At 43.7% G+C, this 24,054-nt stretch overlaps 1 protein-coding gene across 1 annotated transcript in view; it reads left to right on the top strand.

Moving 5' to 3' along the window:
• Positions 1-1,051: 1,051 nt before the first annotated feature.
• The window catches only part of LNX2 (ligand of numb-protein X 2), a 73,809-nt gene continuing 50,806 nt past the window's right edge, over positions 1,052-24,054 (top strand). Inside the window, exon 1 of the mRNA XM_053385941.1 lies at positions 1,052-1,285. The gene's annotated coding sequence lies outside the window, so the exon portion shown is untranslated. The remainder of the gene's footprint in view (positions 1,286-24,054) is intronic.

The raw sequence follows: 24,054 nt of genomic DNA, 5'->3' as shown, positions 1-24,054 counted from the left end.
GTGTAGAAGCCCCCTCTTTAGCCCTATGAGCATTTTGCTGCAACAAGCAGGTACCACACAAAATGTAAAAATAAAGCAACTTTTGCATCTTAAAGAGTAACACATTTATTATGTCACAAGCTTTTGCTCCGTGAAACCTTATGCCAATGTGTCAGCCTTTACAGTGCCACAAGACCCTTGGTTTCCATAGCAAGAGATTAACATGGCCACCCCTCTAGAAACAAAATAAAGCAAAAACAACACCATTAAAACACAAATAACACCTTTCAAAAACCTTACATTATGGAATCAACCTTTTCCATGAAGCTGGGTATCATGCCCTAATATATCTGTTCAGTTTTGTCATCAGATTCTTGGCTGGTTTTGTCAAAACACCTATCAATGGCTCTGCACTTAGCTAGCCCGCCCAGGATGGCTTGCATAAGCTAACCCAATAATTTCTTGTCTGGCACAGGTCTGCAGCTTGTATTTTTCTCTTCGCATCCCAAATATGATCTAAATGCTACCATTTATCAACTTCCACCCTTCCCTAGCAGACTCTTGTTACCCCAGATCTACGATGACAACAGCTGTGGTTAAGGCATACCAAAACAGATCCTATAAGGCAGCCTGCCCACTTGACAGTTTTCAGACTTATTAAAATGCAACATAATTGTCACATTTTAAAAACAACAACGGCAACAGCAACCCTGCAAAGTATTGTTTTATTAAAACCCTGTACACTGAAGGAGACCAGAGCAGCGTGAATGGAAAACAGTCCAAGGTGGGCAAGGAGTACTGAGCATCCCGCCTGCCCTTTCCACCCTCTTCCTCCTCCTCCTCCTCCTCCTCCTTCCTTCTACCTTCGCTGCTCCGTTGGAATCAGGCGGCTGACAGGGACAACCCCAGCGAAAGCCAGGACTCCGCTGGCCTGCGCAGCCGGCTCCCGCCCCGGCCGCGCTCCCATAGGCGGCAGGCGCTTCCTCCCCCGGCTCAGGGGCGGCGCTGAGTGGCTGAGACGCGCCGCCAGCCCCGGGGAGGAGGAGCGCGAGGAGCAGGAGGCGGAGGCCACGCGCAACCAAGAGAGACGCGCCTGCTAAGTCCTGCCTGGAGTTTGGCTGCTTCCAGGAGCTCCACGGCGGCGGCGGCAGCAGCAGCGGAGCCAGAAGGAGGAGCCAGAGGCACGGCCGCTTGCAGCAGCGGGGCCAGCAGCTGCCCCGCTCCCGGTGGCGGCTCCCCGCACACCCTGCTGCCCTACGGAGCGCGATGGGACGGTGCAACGAGACGGGAGCTCCTGCCCGCCGAGGTGAGTAACTTCCCTGGGCAGCAACAGCCTCTGGCTGGAGGGACCAGCGCTGCCCCCTCCCCATGCAGCCCGACCTTCTTGCTAGGGATGGTCTCCTGGTCCACCGCACCGTTCCGGTGACAACGTGTTTGGGGCTCCTTTCAGACCAAATCCCACCTCCTCCCCCTCCTCTCCCGCCGCCGCCTTTCACCTCTCTCCGAGGCATTGCGGTTCCAGAGTGTTCCTTCCTTGTGAATGTTGATCTGGCAGAGCTCTAGCTCTCTGCAGTGGGTGCTGCCCTATGCCTCTACCCCGTGACCAGCTGCACTGTCCCCAGGGCGCCTCTCTGTGTCCTTACCTTTCCTGGGTTCAGCTTTGATCTGCTTGCACCTCCTTTCATAGCTTTTTTTTTTTTTTTTTGCCCGCAGGTCTTGTGACACCGACGCCTTCCCTCTCCCTCCTTCAGGCGTTTCTCTCCCAGTTTTTGTCTGCACGCTAACACAGTTTAGCAGGGTCCCCCAGGGCAGTGGAAAAGGAGATGCGGATGGTGGCTGCTTGTTATTAAAGGAGATGAAGTTCTGTCTTTTCCGCCCCTTATTAGATCTAGGGGTGGTTGGATTGGGAATCAGTCCCGATATACCTATAAGAATGGAAGGCCGGGTGATCAGTTGTTTCTCCAAGTTATTTTTTCTATTTATTATTTTTTTGTTTTAGGTTGGAAGTGAGATTTAGCATTGCTTCTTAGGCTGAGAAAAGATGGTCAGCTGTGGCATTTTGAGGGTCTTCCCCAGCTTCTTCATCCTGCTTAACACTGCTCAGTAACAAATCATCACACCACCTTTGATAAACCAACAGCCTTCTAAAGGGACAGTCCTCAAAAAGTTTGTGAGGTGGGTCTCTCCCTGAAGGCACTCTTGGTTGTTATGGCACAAATGTGTCCCTGCCTCAGTAGGGTGCTCAGATGGAGAAGAGGGTGGGACTCCTGCACCTTTAATAATGGTATAGAAGAAAGAAATTTCCCTCTTCTACCCAACTATTAAACATGCCTGAGTCCTGTCCTTGTTTTCCGTCTGGCCACCCTACTTCTGGACCAGCTTTGAGGTGTTGAAAGAGACAGATGCCCTGATGAGCTGTTTTCAGCTTGTAATTCTGATATGTGGTGCTCTGTTAACAGGACCTCCATGTTTTCCAGGTTAAGTACTGCCTTTTCGCTCCTATAATATCCCACAATTAAGGTGGATCTTGTATCCTCTTGCAGACATGTGAAGTTCTCTCCTTCCTAGGCTACTCTGCCAGTTTCCTGACGTGAACTGAGCCTCTAGCTGAACTCCTGGACTTTATTTTGATAATTGGATACAGTATCTACAAATCTCTCCCTTCCATGACTTGACAAAGCTCAGGGAACAGAATCTGAGAAGTCTGAGATCTATGATTGGGTCACCGGTCTGTTGGTAGCAGAAGGCAAGAGATAGTGTAGCATGGGCGACAACAAGCCCATGAAAAAAGCCGACGAGTCACAAACCAACACAGAACTCTCTTTTTGAACTCTTTTTCAGGCAGGGGTTTAGAAACCACACATGAGTTGGGGTGTCCATCCAAAAGGTTGTAAGCAGGAGCCTGTTGCTTTGTTCAGTCTTTATAGGCCCAGCCTCTGCCAGTGGCGTAGTGTGGGGGATGCAGGGGGGGCCGGCCGCACCGGGCGCAACATCTGGGGTTAGGGCAAATCCACGGGTTAGGGGGCGCAAATCCACGGGTTAGGGGGCGCAAATTACTTGCCACGCTACGTCACTGGCCTCTGCCCTCAAGCAATGGGCAATTTTAAGACATAGGTGGTGTGTGGGATCTCTGACCTGCATATATATGTAAGAGCCTTAGGTCAGGTGGATAGGGGACCCTGGGGTAGGCTACTTGGTGGAGTATGTAAAAGAATGGCCTACAACATAGAATGTATGGGGTGTTAGTGAAGAGGTAGTACCTCTGAAGGGGGACATGTTGTGTTCCTCCTGGGGTAGTTTGTCCACCTTTGGTTTCCACCCTGCACTCAGTTCTCACATGTGGCTCCTAGAAGCGGTCAGCATGTGACAGCAGCCACACCCTGGGAAATGGCTTCAACTGGCCAGCTAAACCAGGTGAGGGTAGCCGATGGGTCTCAAACCCACTGTGAGGGGTCCCCTGCATGCAAATACAGTCTCTGGTGGACGAAGACGATGGTCAGGAAGGCAGTTTCTGCATGTGTTGTAGAGATAACTGTGTTGCGGGATAACTTTGGGAGAAGAAAAGGCTAAGGAGTAAACCCAGCACAAATCCGGAGTGGAGTCCCTAAGGCGGTTGGATGGCGTCTTGTACACCTCCTGCCAGCAACTCCTGCAGCCAAGCTGGTGCCAACTGTATTTCTCTGTTTTCCTTTGAACCACATCAGCAAGGCCAAGAGGGGGCAGATCTTGTCATCTGGGCAGCGCAGGACCTTCATACACATGGCCCAGGCTTGCGCCCCAGGGAGATCACTTGGGTGCTGAAAATGTAGCAGTTTGACTTCACTCCTGGAGGAGCACTCCATTGTATCTCGAGACAGACGGATGTCAACAACAACATAAAACTGGGATAAACATGACTGTGGCCATGAGAACTTGCTTTTATGTCAGTGCATAGAAATATAGGCAGCTGCTTTGCACTGAGTCAGACCACTGGCCCACCTAGTGCAAAATTTTCTACACTGACTGCCAGTCACTCTCCAGAGTTTCAGCTAGAAGCTTTTCCTAGTCCTACCTGGACATGCCAAGCATTGAATCTGGGACCTTCCACATTAAAACCATGTGCTCTGTCACTGAGCTAGGACCCGCAGTAATATATTATATTGGTTTGCAAGGATGAGAAGGAAACAAGTTATTTTACCAAGACAACTTTAAGACAAGATCCTTCATTCAGATTACTGTGTGCCATTAGCAGAGAGTAAAAATGAGCAGCATTAATGATGCCAAGATGACTTGATTCAATCCCTTTCTCTTCCGTCTTCCTTACACCTCAGTCTTAGGGAATGGATTTAAAGACAATGATGCAGCTAGCAACCAACCAACCTTGCTGAAGCTAAACAGGCCTTCACCTTGTCAGGGCCTGGAAGGAAAACTGCCTGGAAGCCCATAGAGCACACACACCTCCCAAGATTTTGGTTCATGGTCTCACCAGGCAAAGGGAAATGCCTCTCTCTGGAAAGATGCTGCCTGGGTAGACAATACTGAGCTAGACAGACCAATTGCCTGGCTTGGTGTAATTCAACTTCCTGTGTTCCTAAACATTCCTGTGTTCATGATACTGTTTCCAGAGGGATAGCTCTCTTAGCCAGCTGTAGGAAGAACAACAGAGCCCTGTGTCACCTTGAAGACTAACAGATTTATTATGGCATAAGCTTTTGTGGACTACACCCACTTCATCAGATGTCGGAAGTGCATTTTCATGCATCTGATTAAGTGGACTGTTGTCCATGAAATCTTACGGCATAATAAATCCGTTAGTCTTTTGGTGACATAATACTTTTTTTTGTACTTGATGCAGATGAGCCCTAGAAATGTCCTGTCTGGCATTTACCTGTTTTGCTGCTGGATCATGACCCCAGTGATGCAGTTAGGTCATTTTGGACTCTGGGCCTAAGGGTCTTACATGGTGCCCCTTCTTTAGATGGCAATCTGGATTTGTTTTACTTCAAACTCTTCTAAGTCAGCCTTACTGTTCTGCCTGACTGTCTCCCTCCCCACTGCCTCAGTTCACTGGAGTTCTGGACCCCAAAGTCTAGCCTTGAGAGCATCACTGTGTTGCTCTCTTGTGATTGATGAGAATCCCTGGACCTTTTTGCCCCTGTGTTCTTTCTGCGTAGGAGTCACTAGTAAAATATAAAACCTAGTTGTTGTTCCCCAGAGGCATGGCTCTGTATTCTTGAGTTCAATTCCATTTTATATTGCTCCAGTTCCTAAGGTCGTCTGTTTCACCCTGCCTACCTTTGGAGCTTTTCTCTCTGTTATCTCTGCACCTTCCCTCCCACAAGGGCATTGATGAAAAAAATATGAAATAAAACAGGATCCCCCAGAAGCTCCACTAATTGTTTCTCATTTTCCTGGTGATAGTTGTGATCCAGCAAGGTTGGGAGGGTCATGTGCTTCTCACCCTGCGCTAACTTAAAAGTTTACTTTTGTAAAGGTAAAGGTGCTTACGTCCATTAGAAGGATGGTTTGTTTAGCTCAGGCATCCCCAACCGTTGGCCTTCTAGATGTTTTGGACTACAATTCCCATCATCTCTGACCACTGCTCCTGTTAGCTAGGTATCATAGGAGTTGTAGGCCAAAACATCTGGAGGGCCTCAGGTTGGGGATGCCTGGTTTAGCTCCACATTCTTTCTAGCGCTACTAGCCCTGCTAGTGTCTGGGGAGGGGTAGGAATGCGATAGCTGAGAGATGGATAATGACACCAGACTCTTGTTTGATATTGGGTGTGCTACCTCTGAATGAGGAACTTTTTATTTTGGACTTTTGCATCCCGTAGCTGCTGGATCCATGCACTTGTCTCATTGATGTTTAAAGTCAGTTATGCAAGTTGTAATTGCAACAATACTGCAAAAAGTAGTGATTACAACTTGCACAAATGAGTTCTGTGTGTGTGTGTGTGTGTGTGTGTGTGTGCGCGCGCGCTTCCATTTGTCCTGGGGCTGCTTCTCTCTGGTTTTTGTGGATGACTGAGTTTTTTTCTCCCTGCCTCTTAAAATTATTATCCCCTTATACAAGCATTTTGAATTGAGCACAAATGTATAAGCCTCAGTCGTGACCTTTTTAAAAAAGCTGAACTTCTTGCATTCTTCCCTGTTGAAATAGTTTTCCAAATGCATGTTTCCTGGTTCACGGATAACATGGGGCGCAGGGTTACTTGCAGAGGAGAAATGGCTGGTGGAAGGGGGCAAGTGTACTTAACCCTTCTCCTGCGATTCTGCTAGGATTCTTTCCTGTCCCCATGGATGGACTTATCCACTAGTATTGGAGTCGAGTTGAATCAAATTAAAGGAACAAATGGCCAGGCTGTAGAGTTGCAGGGGAGACTTTGTGGGTGGGGAAGGGTTAAGCATCCCTTCCCATCAGCTGATTATTACCTGCCAGTAGCCCTTTGTGCATCCCTGTGTTGGTGTTACACAGCAAACAGAGGGTTGAGAATCCCTTGTTTGCTGCATAATGTTTGATTATACCCCTAAGCAAAGGAATGGTTGTAACTCTCCTATGGGATTAATGGTGCAGAATTTCACTATCCCGTTGCCTTTGAAATTGCACACTGCTCTTGTTTAAACTTACCTGTCATTATCAGAGGCTAAGTATGGTTATTAAGCCAAAATAGTCGGTTTGTGGATGTTGCTTATGTATGGAAGACTGTGTACATAAGTATTTTTCCCCCCTCGGAGATTGAAACACTGCTGTGTTCCCCTGATGCTGTTCTATAAAAGGGCTCTAACGTGAAAAGGAATGGAATTGCTGAGTGTGGGTGGAAGAAAGAACAGCTGCAAATGAGCCCCTGTTACAGGAGCTGGATTCAAGTTGTGTGTGTTGCAGCCCTGCCAAAGAAAACCACAGCTGTGTCTAAACTTCTCTGGGGCACCTCAGAACAGACAGTTAGTTACTTGGAAACTCAAGTCTGGAAGTGTGTGCCTTAACGAAAGATTTTGCAATCTCTCTTGGGCACTTTTTGCTTTTTCAAGCCACCGTATAACTGTATGAGCCTGCTTTTATTGAGAAAGGGGGGGAAATCATGTGGGATTAAAGGAGATGTTAGTATTGCTATTTGACTGAAAATAAAATTTGTAGGCAGTGTGGTATAGTGGTTAGAGTGCTGGGCCACAACAGTGTGGAGACCCAGGTTCAAATCCCCCCCAGTCATGAAGTTCACTGAGTGACCTGGAAGCAGTTGTCATCTCCCAGCCTAACCAGTGCAACTGGGCAGTTTTAGACCAGGGATGAGAAGCCTGTTGGACTACAACTCCCATCATTGCCAAGCCTTGTCCATGCTGCCTGGGGCTGACAGGAGTTGGAATCCAACAGCATGTTTTGGGCCGTAGGTTCCCCATCTCATAAGAATGTGAAAAGAACCTGCTGGGTACGGCCAATGGCCCATCTAGTCAAGCATCCTGTTCTCACAGTAGCCAGAGCACTCTCTCCTCCAGGAGCTGAGATTCAGAAGCATTACTTTCTCTGACTGTGCATAACCATCATGGCTAGTAGCCATCAGTAGCTATGTTTCAGACTCTGGACTTAATGGACTTAAAGCCCCCCACTTCTCTTTAGGCCAGCTTTTTCCAAACTTGGGTCTCCAGTTGTTTTTGAACTACAGTTCCCATCATCCTTGACCACTGGTCTTGCGAGCTAGGGATGATGGCAGTTGTAGTCTAGAAAGAGCTGGAGGCCCAAGTTTAGCAAACACTGCTTTAGATGGTAATCTTCACTCAAAACATGGTGAGCCAGACCTGCTGTGCATCTGCTCATTTGGCAGAGGGATGCCATGAACGTCTTAAGTCCTCTGCTGACAGCATAACCGCCTACCATGTAGGGCAGTTGTGAGGATACAAGCAGTGGAAGAGGACCTTTGGATTTGTTAGCTGCCCTCAGATTACTTGTGCTAAAGGGTGGGATTAAAATTGCATCAATAAATAAAAACTAGTCAGCACATGAATTATTTCAGATGTGGCATGGGCAGATACGAGCCTGCCCTCTTTGATCCACCCCCCTTCTCTTCTCCCATTTACTAATGCATGCTCAGTGCTATTTGATTGTTTGCTTTTGTAGAAATCCGCTATTAAGTACTTCTGAGCTTCCTTTAATTCCTTTTTTAATTACATTATATTGTGAGCTTAGTGTTTTTCTTTTGTACGCAGTAAAAAAAAAATCTGTTATGGATTAGCTGAAGGTATGTTTGACAATCTGCTTCTGAAAATGATTTCCTAAATTATAAAGTGCACTTAACCTTTTGTTGTCGTTTGTTCAGAAGGGAAACTGTTCCTGGCCAGACCTTCATTCCATCCCTTTAAACAAGCAATGTGGCCAATGTGAATTCCCCTTCTGGACTCTTCCTGACTTGTTGATGTTTTACACTTCCTAAGCATACAATCAGACAGGAGATCAAGAGGGCTTAGGAAACTAACATCAGATGGGGGTTGAGCTGCTGGCCCAGTAAAGATGCTTGTGCCATATGCTGCTCTGACTTTGTGGAAACAAATTCCCTTCCGATAGAAAAGAAGTGCATGAAATATTAGCATGACAGAAAATTTCTGTTGCAGGTCTTTGCCCTCCTCCTCTGAGGCTTGTTCTTTGCCGCTCCAGAGGACAGGACTCTTCATTTCAGGGTGGTGGGTTTGAGCCCCACATTGGGCAAAAGATTCCAGCGTTGCAGAGGGTTGGGCTAGATGACCCTCCTGGTCCCTTCCAACTCTGCAATTCTATTATAAGCCAATTAATCAAGTTGATTGCCACTGTAGATAGTAATGATAATGATAGCAGCTCAGTAGTAGATTACAAGGGACACGGGTGGCGCTGTGGGTTAAACCACAGAGCCTAGGACTTGCCCATCAGAAGGTCGGTGGTTCGAATCCCTGCAACAGGGTGAGCTCCCGTTGCTCGGTCCCTGCTCCTGCCAAAGGTTGCTCTAGGCTCACAGACAAGAAGGCTCCTATATCCAGCCTTTTAATATGGCAGAACATTCATTGAAGTTAATGCATTGGAGCCTTGTGGTCCCCATGCATGTTGAAAGTGGGCATATGGGCATGCATGCAAAGCGTTAGGGGAGATCTCGCAAAACAAGCGGCCTGTTTTTGGCAGTTGAATCAGCAGCAACTTTTGGGCCAGTTTTCTTTTAGGAGTGATTCCTATGCCAGTCCTGGGAATTGCTGCGAGCGAGGCTACTTAAAAAATTGGTGCGGAAAGCAAAGTTCTGAATCAGCCTGGCGACTCTTGGTTAGGATATTTAAAAGTATCACTGAATTCAATTTTTAGCAGTTTAGTAAGATATAATTGATGCTCATGCCTCTTGATTCCCTTATTAAATGACTGGTATTTGTTGTGTATAAATTATAGCCCCTTGCAAATTTGAAAATTAAATAATTTCAAATGTCATTAATTACAAGCTGTAAATGTTAGGTCATAATGTGAAAGCAACTAGTAATGTTTTAATGTGTGCTGATTTGGGATCCAACCTTGCAAGCATTCATATAATTAACTTAAAATGTGAATATTTCCATAAGACCCCGTATAACGACTACACTTTTCTGTCAAATTAGGATTGTATAAATGTTTCAAAGATGGAGCATGTGTATATACGTAGTGTGGCTGCTTTATTGCTTTGCATTTCCCATTGAAACATAAAATATTTTCACCTGGATCATTAGCTTTGTTGAAGAGTGAACAAATCCTCTAGATCCTTTTTGTCATTTAATACTTTGCTTTTTGCAATATTTGTTCCAGTAAAGGTTTAATTCTGCAAATAAGCAATATGGTGCATAAATAACTTTTCACAATTGTACAGCTTGCTTTTTTGGGAGGAAGTGGGGTACAGCAAAGGTGCACTAAGATAACTTGGGATCCCTGGACCTTCAAGAACATTCCAGGCCCAGGGATTTTCAGGGACTGCTGGTCTCTGATTGGCGGTGCTTGCAAGCCTCACTTTGTCAAGGAACCGCATCTTTACCTGTCCCAAACCTGACATCACATGTGACATCAGGTGTCCATCAGCTGGGCATAGGTTGGGGAGATGGCCAGGTGGACCTAGTGAGGCCTGCTGGCCAGAGTTTTCCCTCTGCTCCTTTGTAGGAAGTGTTCAACATCATCAACTTAATTTCATGAAGCATCAAATCTTATTATAGAAATCCAGGTAACATGGGAAGGGCGTCATCTGGCTCACATATAGATTGTTTAGAGCTTCCTCTGATGGTTTACAGTAAAAAAAAGATTCAGGAGAAAGCACCCCTTTCTTCACTTTTTTTGTACAGCTGGTGATACAGAGTAGATGCCCACCTGATTTTCACTCAGCAGTAGTGTGGTAGCCACAGGCAGTATTTTTTTGTTTAAAAATGAGGTACCTCATACCTTGATAAAAGTACTGCGTAAATCTGTAGAGACTGCATGTCTCTCAAGAAGTCCAACTCCCTTTAAGGTCTAGATAGTTCCTGCTCCAAGTCCTTGCATTAGCAAAGTAGAAATGGTGGTAGCTATTAGCAGGAGCTATTAGCTGCCCTGAGCTTTTTGAATGAGCTCCTGAAGGTGATGGCATCAGTTCACCCCTTTTGAATTTTCTGGAAGGGATGCAAAGTACATCTTTTTAATATTTCCTTTGGGATCTGTTATAGATTATGATCTTTAAGCTGCCTGCTATTTTGGTGTAAGCTTTTATGAATTTTTAACTTCTTCTTTTTAAATAGCTCTTACTGCTTGGATTGTTTTTATTGTGGCGAGCTGCTTAAGCCATCTCGAACACAGGGTGAAGTGTGTGATACAGGAGTGCAATAAATAAACGGCACCAAGTTGAAAAAGCCTACACGGATTGGCAGCGACTTTCCAGGGTCTCAGGCAGAAGGGTCTTTCCCCACCCTACCTGGAGACCCCAAGGATTGAACCTGGGTCCTTCTGCATGTAAGCAGAGGGGCAAGCAACACCGGTCACTACTAGACCCTGCACCAAAAGGAATGCTGGGTGTGAAGCAGCCAAGCTCCATCAATTGGACCCAAAGAAGGCAGTCCATCCTAGTTAGATGCTAATCCTCTCCAGAATGGACTGAATTTAAGAAACAGACTGGCATCAGTGGGAAGACACCTGGCGTCCTCATCCAAGCCCTTGAGCTACCCTATTGGCCCGAATATAAGCCACACCCGCAAATAAGCCACACCTTTAAAATTCGGCTGCTTGGGGGAGGCTTGGGAGCTGCAGATGGGACAGGACGGGTGCCATTGCCCCACGCTCCTGGGCTGCTCTCTGGGGGGGGGGGTCATGTTGCTTTGCCAGCGGCCTTCTCCCTCTTCCCCCTTATCTCTGGCGGCTCGAGGGAGGCTTTGGAGCGGCGGGTGGGCTGCACATCATTGCCCTATGCTCGCGGACTGCTTCCTGAGGAGGGGAGCCATGTTGCTTCACTGGTGGCGTAAAGTCATGGATATAAGCCACACTTTAACGTTTCACGATCAGAATGGGGGGGATGACATATTTGGGTCAATATGGTACATGTTGGCCAATAGAACATTTTCTCTTGTTAGGCTGGTGTTGGAGTAGTATGGTCCGTCCCCCCCACTGGAGAAAGCTAGTTTTAATTTGGTGGGAGGGAACCTTTTTTGGGGGTGGGGGTGGGAATCAGGCTCCCTCCCTTCTTTAGTGATGATCCTATTACCCATCTCTTGCATCAGGGGTTCGTGCTCACTTAACTAATGATAAAGCCGAATTTTACGCATGAAGAGCTGGCTGTTCTGCAGATTTACTTTTATAACTAGGATTATATTTCATTGTGACAGTTGAGCACATCTACACATTAATTTTATATCCTTATTAAGGCGACTTAAAGCTAAAGTTGGAAACAGTAACTTGGTGTTCTTAATGTGCAGTTTTTTTAAAAATAGTGAGATTTATGAAACTTTGAATGTTAAACGTGTTGGAGAAAAGTTATTTTCAGGGAGGGAGGGAGGGAGGAATAATAATCTACAATTAGCAGCACCGGCTGTTATTCAGTATATGTTAAATGTTTACCCACAGGCTGCTGCAGAGAATCTGCTCAATAGAACCCATGCAGTCTAAAATGTTAGAAAAGGACTGGGAAAATATCCAGGTAAAAAAATTTGGTGTATAAAACCAGACCAGTGAGAAGTATGTCTGGGGTAGGCTTTCAGGGGCCAGATAGATAAGCTTGGAGGGCCAAGGCCTAAGATTCCCCACTTATGGGTTGGAGTGTCAGGCATAACAACAACAACAAGAACAACAACAACAACAATAATTTTGAACCCCTCCCATCAGACTGGGTTGCCTTAGCCACTCTGGGTGGCTTCCAACAGAATATAAGAAAACATAAGAAAACATCAAACATTAAAAGCTTCCTGATACAGGGCTTTGGATGCCTACGGAGCGTCTTATAACACTTTATCTCTTTGACATCTGACAGGATGGCGAGTGCCACATCCAAGAAGGCCTTTTGCCCTGTAACTTCATTTCTCGCAATGAGGGAACCACCAGAAGGCCCTTGGGGCTGGACCTCAGTGTTCAGGCTGGACAGTGGTGATGGAGATGCTCCTCCAGGTATTCAGGCATATACCGTACTAGTCGGCCATTGAGCTCACTGAGCAGCCTTCGCTGCCTTGTAGCCTACAGGTACCTCAGGGTGGTGGTGAGGGTGAACTAATGGGGAGGGGGAATGTACCATAACTCACATTGGGAGCTCCTTGAAGGAAAAGTGGACTATAAAGAAATTAGATGTCAGCACTGAAAGTCCTTGAGCCAAACTGGGACCTTGGAATTGTGGGAATTGAATCTACACCTACTAAGAGATTTGAAAATAAATCTGAGTTGCCAGTGACTATGGCAAGGAAGGGGGCATTTTTCAGCCTAAGGGCCACATTCCCTCATGATTAACCTTCTGTGGGCCATCACTGGACATAGCCAATGCCAAAAGTGGTTGGGGCCACCTACACATACTGTCTGTTACACCCCCCCCAATAACATCCACATGTACCCACTCATATTTTCATTTTGCTTCACCCTGTCTCAAACTTGTTTACTTGGAAGTAAGTTCCATTGATCGGAGTGAGACATGGTTCCAGATAATTGTTTTCAGGATTGCTGCCTAATGTACATTTTTTAATAGCCATAATTGCTAGTGCATTAAACTGAACCATTACCTCCCAAGAGCTGTACAAATCTACTTAAATCAATGTCAGGATGTCTGATGCATCTCGGCGTACTTTTGAGGGGAGAATAATGCTGATCTAAGAACTATTACACTCAATAACATTGCGTGAAGAGAGGCATTCCAAGTTTTCCATCTTTGGGCTATTGACATGGTTGTTTTAATAATATGTAGATCATGCTTGTACTTCAATACCAGACTGACAATTTCTAAAACTCTTACAGGACAGTATCGCCCTTTAAATTATTTTGCCTAGGAGGTGGCTGTTAACTGTTCCTGTATAGTAATATGTCTTTTTTTGTGTAGTTAAAAACATAGAATTTCTAAAGGCCACTACTTTTATGCACTGACTGTGGAATCCTGTCCATGTTTACTCAGAGGTAAGCCCCATTGAGGTCAGTGACGTCCAGGTAATTGGGATTGCAGCTTGAGAGCAAAATCCTCAAATTCTCTGCATTGTGATTAGCAGGATTTTACCACTGCAGTGTCTCAGGGGCATACTACAGTGCCCTCTGCTGCTCTGCTTAGTTTCAATGGGACCATTGCAGGGGATCTTCCCAGAAGTTTGCACTCCAGAGCTGGCAGCTGTTTGAAGTACATTTCCTTAAGGTAGGGTTCTCATTGTGGGATATAAAGCTGTCAGTCAAGTCCAACATTCCGAGAAAGGACTAGCTGCCTCTCTTTGGCAGCAGTTTTGTCAGTTGGTCTGTTGGTCAGTTGCTGCAAGGAGTGTTAACTGGTAACTGCTCGGATGCAGTCTTCTCATGACTCACTACGATCTAGTACAGTGGTACCTCAGGTTACATACGCTTCAGGTTACAGACTCCGCTAACCCAGAAATATTACCTCGGGTTAAGAATTTTGCTTCAGGATGAGAACAGAAATCGTGCAGAGGCCCCATTAGCTAAAGTGGTGCTTCAGGTGAAGAACAGTTTCAGGTTAAGAACAGAACTCCAGAATGTATTAAGTTCTCTTTTTTTCAATTTTTTTTTAATTGGTTTTCCAAATTTATAACAAATAAAACACAAAATGACAAATAACAAAACATATAAAAAAGAAAAACAAACATACAATCAAAACTTCTTACAGGTATAAATCCAAATTAAAAGAACGAATTAAGTTCCTAACCCGAGGTACCACTGTATATAGTTTATCTGTTATGTAACCTAAGCCTGCCTTCAGGAACAACTCTGTAAACCTGAATGAATCTGATAGTAAAGTAGTTTATGTTAATATGATTCAGATTCATGTGTGTTTTCTTTTAGAGGGACAGAAAGGGATTATCAACCAAGAAGGTATAATTATTGAAAAGACTGTTTTAATGAAATTAATGAAGCAGTAGGATCCGAAATTGAAATCGCAGATGGAAGTATTGTCAAAGCGAGAGGGGCTGGTTCTGTGAATTCGAAATTTAATGTAGAAAATAAACTTCTGCGATTTCAATTTCGGATCCTACTTCTTCACTCATGTGTTTGGCCAGATCCACACCACGCTGTTGCAGATTAACACTTTTTTATCGATTTTGGTGTGTAACAGGCTGAGAGTAGAAGCAAATTAAATGGTCCGTTGAGCTCAACAGTGACCATTAAAATAAATAGTACCAAAACTTGAGGTTGATTACTTGGTGGGGCCCAATTTTAATCAGCTGGAATGAAAGTTAAGAACATACTTGTCCCTTGTTTGTGGCTACTTTGGCTTTAGTATGTTGCTGTAGTGCGGAACAAAAAAATAACATGTTAAAGATGGCTATTTATCATCTTTTAAATAGAATTGATCAAATTAAAAATTTGCCTTTTTATCCAGTTAATCAGCAGACTTACTCCTGGCAGACTTCTTTGGGTTTGTATTGGTGTGTGGTATGCTTTTGTTTCTCCTGCTTTCCTAAGGTGTGTGTCTTCTTAAAAAAACTGGTGTAGCATAATTTTCTTTTCAGAGGTGAGGTCTTGTGAATCAATGTAAAATAACAAAGAATCTGGTGGCACCTTAAAGACTAACCAGTTTATTCTGGTATAGGCTTGTGTGAACTAGAGTCCACTTGATGAGATACAAGAAGTCTAATAAGGGTCACTTACATTAATTTGCATACATTCTAGCTGTAATTGAATTGTTAATCTGTATCCTTTGCATTTTATTTCCCTCCAACCTCATCGCTTACAATTCTACCCATGTATACTTATCCCTGCAGCTGATAATTCTCCTTCATGCATCTGATCAAGCCTAGTTGATGAAAGTTCATTCCATTAGAAATTTCTTAATTTTAAAGGTGCTGCTAGACTCTCTTTGTTATAATCTTTTTAAAAACATCTTTACTGTACTGAGATTCACAATATCCCATCCATATCCTGTTGGCCAATTACATCATTGGGCTTCAAAGTTCTGGTAGCAATCATATATTTACTTACTATGCATGGCTCTGTTCTGTTCTGCTTCATCCTTCTGTACCGATAACACTGTAGTTTCTAGGTTGCGTTTACTGCTTGTGGAACTACTTGCATGTAGAGGTACACCTGGTATCTTCACTATACAGTTGTTGTCTTACGCTGAAGATGGACTCCCTTTGCTCTAATCTTTGACAAATTGAGATGTTTATATTTTAGGACCCACCCTGTTTGTGTGATTGCAATTTAACTTATTGTAACCTGCCCTGGGACCTTGGGGGTGTGTAATAAATCAGAACCAAAATGGTACAACTATACAAGGAATGTTGAAGCTGGGCAGATTATTAACTTTTTGTTCAAAATACATGCAGAATGCTTATGAAATGAGTTTTAAGATTATAGAGGGGTTTTTTAAGCTCCCCCCCTTCACCACCCCACATTGTTCAGATTTTTAAGCTCTGGATTTACTGAAGAGCCAGGGATGAACTCCTAATTCTGTTAAAATCAATAGGACTATCATGCCATTGATTTAAGTGAATCCAGAATTCATTTATCGTTGGAAGCGGTTGTGGAATTGGTCTCGCTGATAATGAGTTTTCAAATACATGCAATAGCTTTCCAGTTTTAGAAGCCAAAGGAGGCAGTTCAGAAACCATGTGGAGTTGGTGCAGCTACACCAGGATGAGTGATTTGCCATAGACTGTTTATGTGCATTTCAAAAGGTCTAGGCGAGGGGTGGGAAACATTCCAGAAAAAGTAGCCTGTTTCTGTAGTTTTTAATGGAGGAGTTTAGAGGTACTTTGTTCATGGCTAGAAATTATTATTACTACTACTAGTAGTAGTGGTATAATTTCAATACCACCATTCCTCTGAAGATCATGGGGCAGTTTAAAATATGAAAACACAAAAATATATAACATAGCAACAAACAATAACAATACCCCCCAACAGTTTAAAAGGCCATAGATTGTTTAATGAACCAGTGGCATATAACACCTATTTTCAGAGAGTTGCTCTGGTTGCCACTCAATGTTCTTGTGTTGACATTTAAAGCACTGAGCAACCTGGGAAAGCATCTTCTCCCCTTAGCAGCCTGCCTGTGTATTAAGATCAGCGCAGGAGGCTCTCCAAGTTGTTCTTGCATTAAATGGGGTTCATAGTGCAAGAGCCTGTGGAAGAGCCTTTTTAGTGGTGACTTTTTTTTTAGTGGTGACCTGTGGAATGACTTCCTCACTGCGGTGCATCTCACCTGAACTTCATACCTTTTCAGGTGCCAGGAAAAAAGCCTACCTTTTAGTAGCTAATGAGGTCGTCTTTATGGTTTTCAAAAATGGAGTTTCTTTATGTAATTTGTGAGAGTTGCTTCATTGTTTTTGTTTGTTGTGTATTTTGTTTTTAATATTAGGTTTATTTTCTGAGAAACTGCTCTGTGACCAATTTTTTTTTTGGGGGGGAAGTTGGTACAGAAGTCTTTCTTTTCTTTATAGAAATCTGTGTGCGCAGGACTTTAGATCATGCTCAGTATCAAAGAGATCTGGGTAATATACTAGAAAAATGTTCTAAGAACAGCTCGGAGTAAGCCGATTACAGGGAATGTGGAATCTTGTAGCTTAGAAGCTTTCAGAAATATTTGTCTGTTTATGGAGACTTCTGAAAACATCTGAATCTTTCTCCCCCAACCCACTACTCTCCTTGGTACAGCGCCATGTTCTTTTGCAAGTTATGCGTAATATCTTAAAATGTGCATACTAGTACATCACCATGGTAATTACCGCTTTTAAAAAATATTGTACAGAATTCACGCTCTAAAAATCTGTTCTGTAACATAATGAAAATAACCGTGTTTCCTTTAAAGATTGGCTGGGTGCACCTTGAACAAAAGCTATTTGTGTAATTCCATACAGAGAATAGTTATTTAATAACTTAATGCGAGCCTCCACATCATCGTTTTATTTGTATGCCGCTCAAGGCAGCTTGCAACATGACAAGATTTACATAATTGCACACATAACAAAAGTCATAAACAATAAAACAAATCAAAAAGTACACAACCAAAGTGAAACAATTTCCACATAAATCATAAGATCTAAAAATAAAGATACAAAAAGTAATGTCAATTACAACAACAAAATCCCCTAAATAGCCCAAGGGTCTATTCAGCAGCTTTCGTAGCTGGAGTCAGTCAGGGCCCCACCCTCCCAGACCAGGTGGAAACAAGTTGGCAAGGCAGGGAGCAGGTCTTCCAGGACTCACAGACAAAATGGTCTCTGCAGTTTTGCCTATTAGACACATTTTTTGCAAACCAATTTTCCATAATATAATGAATTTTTGTTAGGTCCTTTTCACTAATATGTATATTTTTATGTGTGCACACTTTACCTTATATGCATTTTTATGCACGTTACTCAGCTAGAGAACTGCACTGCAAATTTCAGAAAATGGCTGTTTCAGTTTGAACAGCCTGTGGATGGCCCATAGACCATCAAGTGCATCAATTTGTTTCCACAGTGGCCAACCAGATGCCTGTAGGAAACCAGCAAGCAGGATTCAAGCACACGAGCACTCACCTGTGGTTTCCAGCAACTGGTACTCAGAAGCATTGTTGCATCCAGCTGTGGAGGGCAGAGCACAGCCATTGTGGCTAGTAGCCATCCAATAGCCCTCTCCTCCATGAATTTGTCCAATCCTCTTTTAAAGCCATTCATGTTGGCTTCTACCACTGCCTCCTGTGTTAGCGAGTTCCATGTGTGCTGCCTGAATCTCCCAACATTCAACTGCATTGGATGCAGTGTTTTTTCCCCATGGGTATTCAAGGGTACGCAGTACTGGCACATCTTTATTTTGTTTTTTAAAAGTGTGGCACTTACCGTAACAACTTCATGGTGAGTACCGGCACCTATTTTTATTTATTAAGAAAGCACTGATTGTATGTCCATGAGTGAAGACTAGGTACATTTGCTTTTAAATGCAAACTGGACCCCCCTATTCCTAGGAAAGGATTGCAGCTAATACTACAGCCACAGACAACTACAGTATATAAAGTTCCCTTCCTCTGCTGGCTGTTTTTAAAGGTTCCTTTTCAGGAAGACTTTTGGGCCACGAGTGGTTGTCCTTTCATTGAATTGTTTCGACTTGTGAGAAGCTACTCTGGTTAAATTAGCTTTTATGGCCTTCGATGTACTTCTAATCTTTTTTATTCTGGTGCTTTAGTGTTTAAATGCTGCTTTTATTCTTTTGCTTTATAGTTTTTGAAAACTGTTTTACTTTATTGTTACCTGCCTGATTTACAACCTGATTTACAACCAGAAGAATACCATGTATCTCAGGTGTCAAAGGCCTGGATAAAAAAAGCTAGCTCGTACAATATACTACATCTTATAATTTCAGTACCTAGGGAATGATTGGGAGACATTAAAAGAGTTTTATGCAGGCACAGTGACTTAATGGTGTACTTTCCCTTCAGTATAACCCAGTCTCCTCCCCACTTCCATCTCTTCCTTGGCTCAGGAGAAACCCTGCTGCAGGCCTGTGTTTAGGGCCCTACTAAAGTTCCAAGGCCTAACTGAACAGGACAACACCACACAATACAGTGGTGCCTCGCAAGACGAAAAGAATCCGTTCTGCGAGTCTCTTCGTCTAGCGGTTTTTTCGTCTTGCGAAGCAAGCCCATTGACGGATTAGCGGATTAGCGCTATTAGCGCTATTAGCGGCTTTTAGCGTCTTAGCGGATAAGTGGTTTAGCGGCTTAGAAAAAGGGGGGAAAAGGGAAAAAAACCCCGCAGGAACTCGCAAGACATTTTCGTCTTGCGAAGCAAGCCCATAGGAGATTTGTTTTGCGAAGCACCTCCAAAACGGAAAACTCTTTCGTCTAGCAAGTTTTCCATCTTGCGAGGCATTCGTCTTGTGGGGCACCACTGTACATTCTAAGCATTGTAGTTTATGCCTCCCAGAGCTACAGTTCCCAGCACCCTTAACAAACTGCAGTTCCTGGGATTCTTTGGAGGGGAAGCAATGTGCTTTAAATGCAGGTGGTGAACACGATTCTGGTCATGAATCTCCCTGCAATAGATTTCCTATAATCTCACCTCTTTAATAAACCATTTCACAATTGCCAGCAACTCTTTTGAGCCTGAATCAGTAGTCCAGATTCAAGAGGCAGCTCATCAGTTGACTTAACTAGCTATCCATGCGTTTATTTCACATGCTTATTTCAGTGGGACTTGAGCCCATGTTAGTGAGATGTGGGTGGCGCTGTGGTGTAAACCACTGAGTCTTGGGCTTGCTGATCGGAAGGTCGGCGGTTCGAATCCCCACAACAGGGTGAGCTCCCGTTGCTCGGTCCCAGTTCCTGCCAACCTAGCAGTTCAAAAGCACGTCAAAGTGCAAGTAGATAAATAGGTACTGCTCCAGCGGGAAGGTAAACGGCGTTTCTGTGCACTGCTCTGGTTTCGCCAGAAGCGGCTTAGTCATGCTGGCCACATGACTCGGGAAAACTGTCTGCAGACAAACGTCAGCTCCCTCGGCCAGTAGAGCGAGATGAGTGCCTCAACCCCATAGCCATTTGTGACTGGACTTAACTGTCAGCAGTCCTTTACCTTTTTTTACTGATCCCAGGTTAGTGAGCCTAGAATTGCTGCATGAGATTCAAAGATTGCAAAATATCAAATTTTAATGTATCCAAACATATTTAGGAGTCACTAGGTATTGAAGACTAGTGTGATTACCTATTTTCAAGGCCAACAACCACCAATATCCTTATACACTAGAAGACTATCAGACTTTGCATCAGGAAAGGTGCCTCCATTTATTTATTTATTTTTAAAATGCTATTTACATTGTAGGGCCAATGGGGAAAGGGCCACTAGAGGAAACAAAGCAAGCAGCGATAGCCTTAATTTTCCAGGCTGACAATGGTATTCTGTCCTCCTGTATCCCCTGGTATTGCCGTCGCTTTATGTTTCCTCTCTAATGGCATGAGCCAGGATGTCATAATATCCAAAATCAAATGTACCAGAAAATGTAATAAATTAAGAGTCAAGCCAGCAGAGTAATTGAAGAATAAAACTGGATGTTAAACAACAATAGACCATGTTATGGGGTAGTTACGGATCGACTGCTGTGCAGCAAAACACGCTGGAGGTGAGAGAGACCGTGTGATTTTGCCGTTGATGGCAACACTCCTCAGACTGCTTGCTTAAGTGAGGAAATAATGAGGGGGAAATAGCTGGAGCCAGTAGAGCAGCAATATGGTATCGCAGGAGGATTACAATGCCAAATTTGTTGTGTTTCGGATTTCGTAACAGCCTTTTATGTAGCCCATCACAAGGGTTCCACCTGCATGATCTCTCAACTGCAGGCATGCAATAGCTTTTGAGAGAGATGTGTTGCTTCGCATGCTGTGTACACACACTTTGTTTGCCCCCCCACAGCTACCCATGATCAAACAAGTTTTGCAGGTTTCCTAAACCATTAAACAACCCTGCATATTCTGTTGACCAGAGGTAAAAGTGGAAGGAATGTACACATTATGAACAGCAATCCCTCTTTCAAACTTGCTAGCTGTTTCCAGGCTCTGGAATCCTTAAAACAGATCTGTAAAAAGGCAAGCAATATTGCCCCCTTGTTACCACCCACCCTTCACCATAAGGCCCTTGGGGGGGGGGGCGTGTTACAACAGTTTAATGCTTCTTGCATGCCTGGATGGAGGACAGAGAGGGATGTGTGAATGTGAAGAAACCAGCCTACTGTACAAAGGTACAATTCACATATAATGCTCTGCTTACTTTCGTTTGGTTTTTAATATGGTTAGAAGGGGAAAATACGAGTAAAAAATAAAAAGGAGAATTCCCTGGATGCCTACCTAGATCCAGGTTTGGGGCAAGTAGTCTTTGGTGAGAGTGCCCAGCAGAAATTTAAGATCACACAACATGCAGCAAAGTAAAACATGAAAATACAGGCTGTTAGATCTTTAAAATAGCCCCTTCTAAGTTGCTTCCAAACTTTCTACTTTCTTTAGCATAGAAAGAGACCACATGTTTGGTAAGTTTACTGTACTTACAAACTCTTCAAAGGACAGATGCATGTGCTTTACCATACAACAGCAAGAAAAGACAGGTAGCACAACTTAGGTTGGCTCCAGAAAGGTAAGTGTTTCTAAATAGTTTGTATAGAAACACAAAGGTGGCTGGCTAAAGCCACATGGTCTAAGCTTGGAGCCAAGCTGGTAGGATTCAAATGGTGGAATAATGGTAGAAAGTGGGAGAAAAAAGAGTATGTTAGCCCTTCCTCCCAAGGTGAGGGAGTGTGACGTAGCTAAGCCTGGCAGGACAGCTTACTCTATGGTCTTAACCCCTTCATGCATTAATTAGAGTTAAGCATGTTGGTTATATGAGGCTGGATATATCCCACAATCTTTACCTCTGACCCCGTCATGTGGCCCCGGGAAGATTGCCTAGGACCTAGATAAAAAACTAACTGAATAAAAGATGAATCTACCCCCTAGCAGTACAGTTTGAGAGCCAGTGGCAAATTTTCCATTCTTCTATTTTTTATTATATTTCTGTTAGATTCCCATTTTCTTGCAAGCTCCCTACTTCCCTAGGGACCTTCAGTGCTTCCCTTTCCCATTGGGCTGAAGGGGAGTCTAAATATTTGCTGGGCAGGCCATCTGTGCCCTTGTCTTATTGCCATATACTGGGCAAATCTCCTTGGAATTAAGTTCTGTTCGTTTTCAATAGAAATTACTTCTAAGTAGGCGTTTTTAGGATTGCATGTCTAATTGCATTTGAGGGAGCTCAAACTCTGGGTTCCTGGCATGTTGACATAAAAACCCTTCTGTGGAAGGCCGTCTCATTAAAACTAATGGGACTCGCTTTCAAGAGAGGGCAACTTTGGACGTATGCTTTACTTCAGTCAGTGAATTAGTGCAACACATACAGCCATGTCGACCAAGCACTTTCTTATTTTGGAACCTAAGAAGAGCCTGCTGGATACGGCCAGTGGCCCATCTAGTCGAGCATCCTGTTCTCACAGTGGCTGAGGGAAACCTGCAAGCAGAATTCGAGCCCAAGAGCATCTTCTTCCCTCCTGTGGTTTCCAGCAACTGCTGCTCAGAAGCATTGCTGCCTCCAACTGTGGAGGCCAGAGCGGAGCCATCTTGGGTTGTAGCCATCAATAGCCCTCTCCTCCATGAATTTGTTTAATCGTCTTTTAAGGCCATCCCTGCCTCCAGTGGGAGGGACTTCCATAGTTTAACTAGGTATTGCATGAAGAACCACTTTTTAAAAATCTGTCCAGAATTTGCCAATGTTTAAGCTTCACTGGATGTTCATGAGTTCTAGAGTTATGGGAGAGGGAGAAAAGCTCTTATTTATCCGCTTTTTCCATGCTTTGCATAATATTATGAACTTCATGTCACCTTTTACCCACCTTTTGTCTAAACTTAAAAATTCCCCAATTTTGCAACCTTTCTTCATAGGAGAGGCACTCCATCCGCTTGATCATTTTGGTTGTCCTTTTCTGAATCTTTTACTTTTTTAAAAAAAGTTTTTTTATTATTACACCTTTGCTGAAAAAAGCCATGTACAACATTTAACATAAAAAAGAAGCACATTTTTACACATAAACGAAACAAAACAAAACGAAGGAAGGAAGGAAGGAAGGAAGGAAGGAAGGAAGGAAGGAAGGAAGGAAGGAAAGAGGGAAGACTTCTGATTGATTCTCTTTCAGCTTTATAGACTTATGCAAAAGCCTTGCTCCATAATAACATCCAACTCTTCTACTTTCTATCAACCAACCTTTTTTCAGTCTCCAAACAAGCTCATTTACCCTTTTGTGCAAAAAGTCCATGAGGGCTTTTGAATCATTAATAAACGTCAACAATGATTTTCCTCTAATTAGACACATCAAGTTGGCCAGCTCAGCCAAAGCCATTAATTTCAACAACCGTTCTTCCACAGTAGGTAATGATAAGTCTTTCCATCTTTGTGCATGTAACAAACTCCCTACTGCAAATCTTTTCTGAATCTTTTCCAACTCCACAATCTCCTTTTTGAGGTGAGGTGACCAGACGTGTCCAAATATGGTTGTACCATATATTTGTATAGTGGCTTTATGATGCTGGCGATTTTACTTTCCACTCCTTTCCTAATGATCCCTAGCAAGGAATTTGCCTTTTTCACGGCTGCCGCACACTGGGTTGGCATTTCTTCCACTAGCAGACAGTTAAAAAGCAGTTGGTTTTCAGTTGTGTTTTTAACCTCTAAGGACTGCTTCGCACATAGGAAGTTCTAGAAAGTTGAGTTGTCAGAAAGTTTTTTCTGATGTTTGGTCGGAATCTCCTTTCTTGAGTGTTGATGTTGTCTGTGAGTGCCACAAAGCGGTGGCTGATAACACATGCACTTTCCAGGGAATTCTGATTGGTTGTTCCTAGTAACCTAGTTATACAGATAACGAATCAAAGTTCGGTTATGTATACTGCGTAACATGTATACTGCATAACGGGAAGTTACTGGAGAATTGTAC

Source organism: Podarcis raffonei, chromosome 4, assembly GCF_027172205.1.
Source record: "Podarcis raffonei isolate rPodRaf1 chromosome 4, rPodRaf1.pri, whole genome shotgun sequence".
In the NCBI taxonomy this organism is placed as follows: Eukaryota; Metazoa; Chordata; class Lepidosauria; order Squamata; family Lacertidae; genus Podarcis; species Podarcis raffonei.
This window is presented reverse-complemented; position numbering and strand designations above follow the sequence as displayed.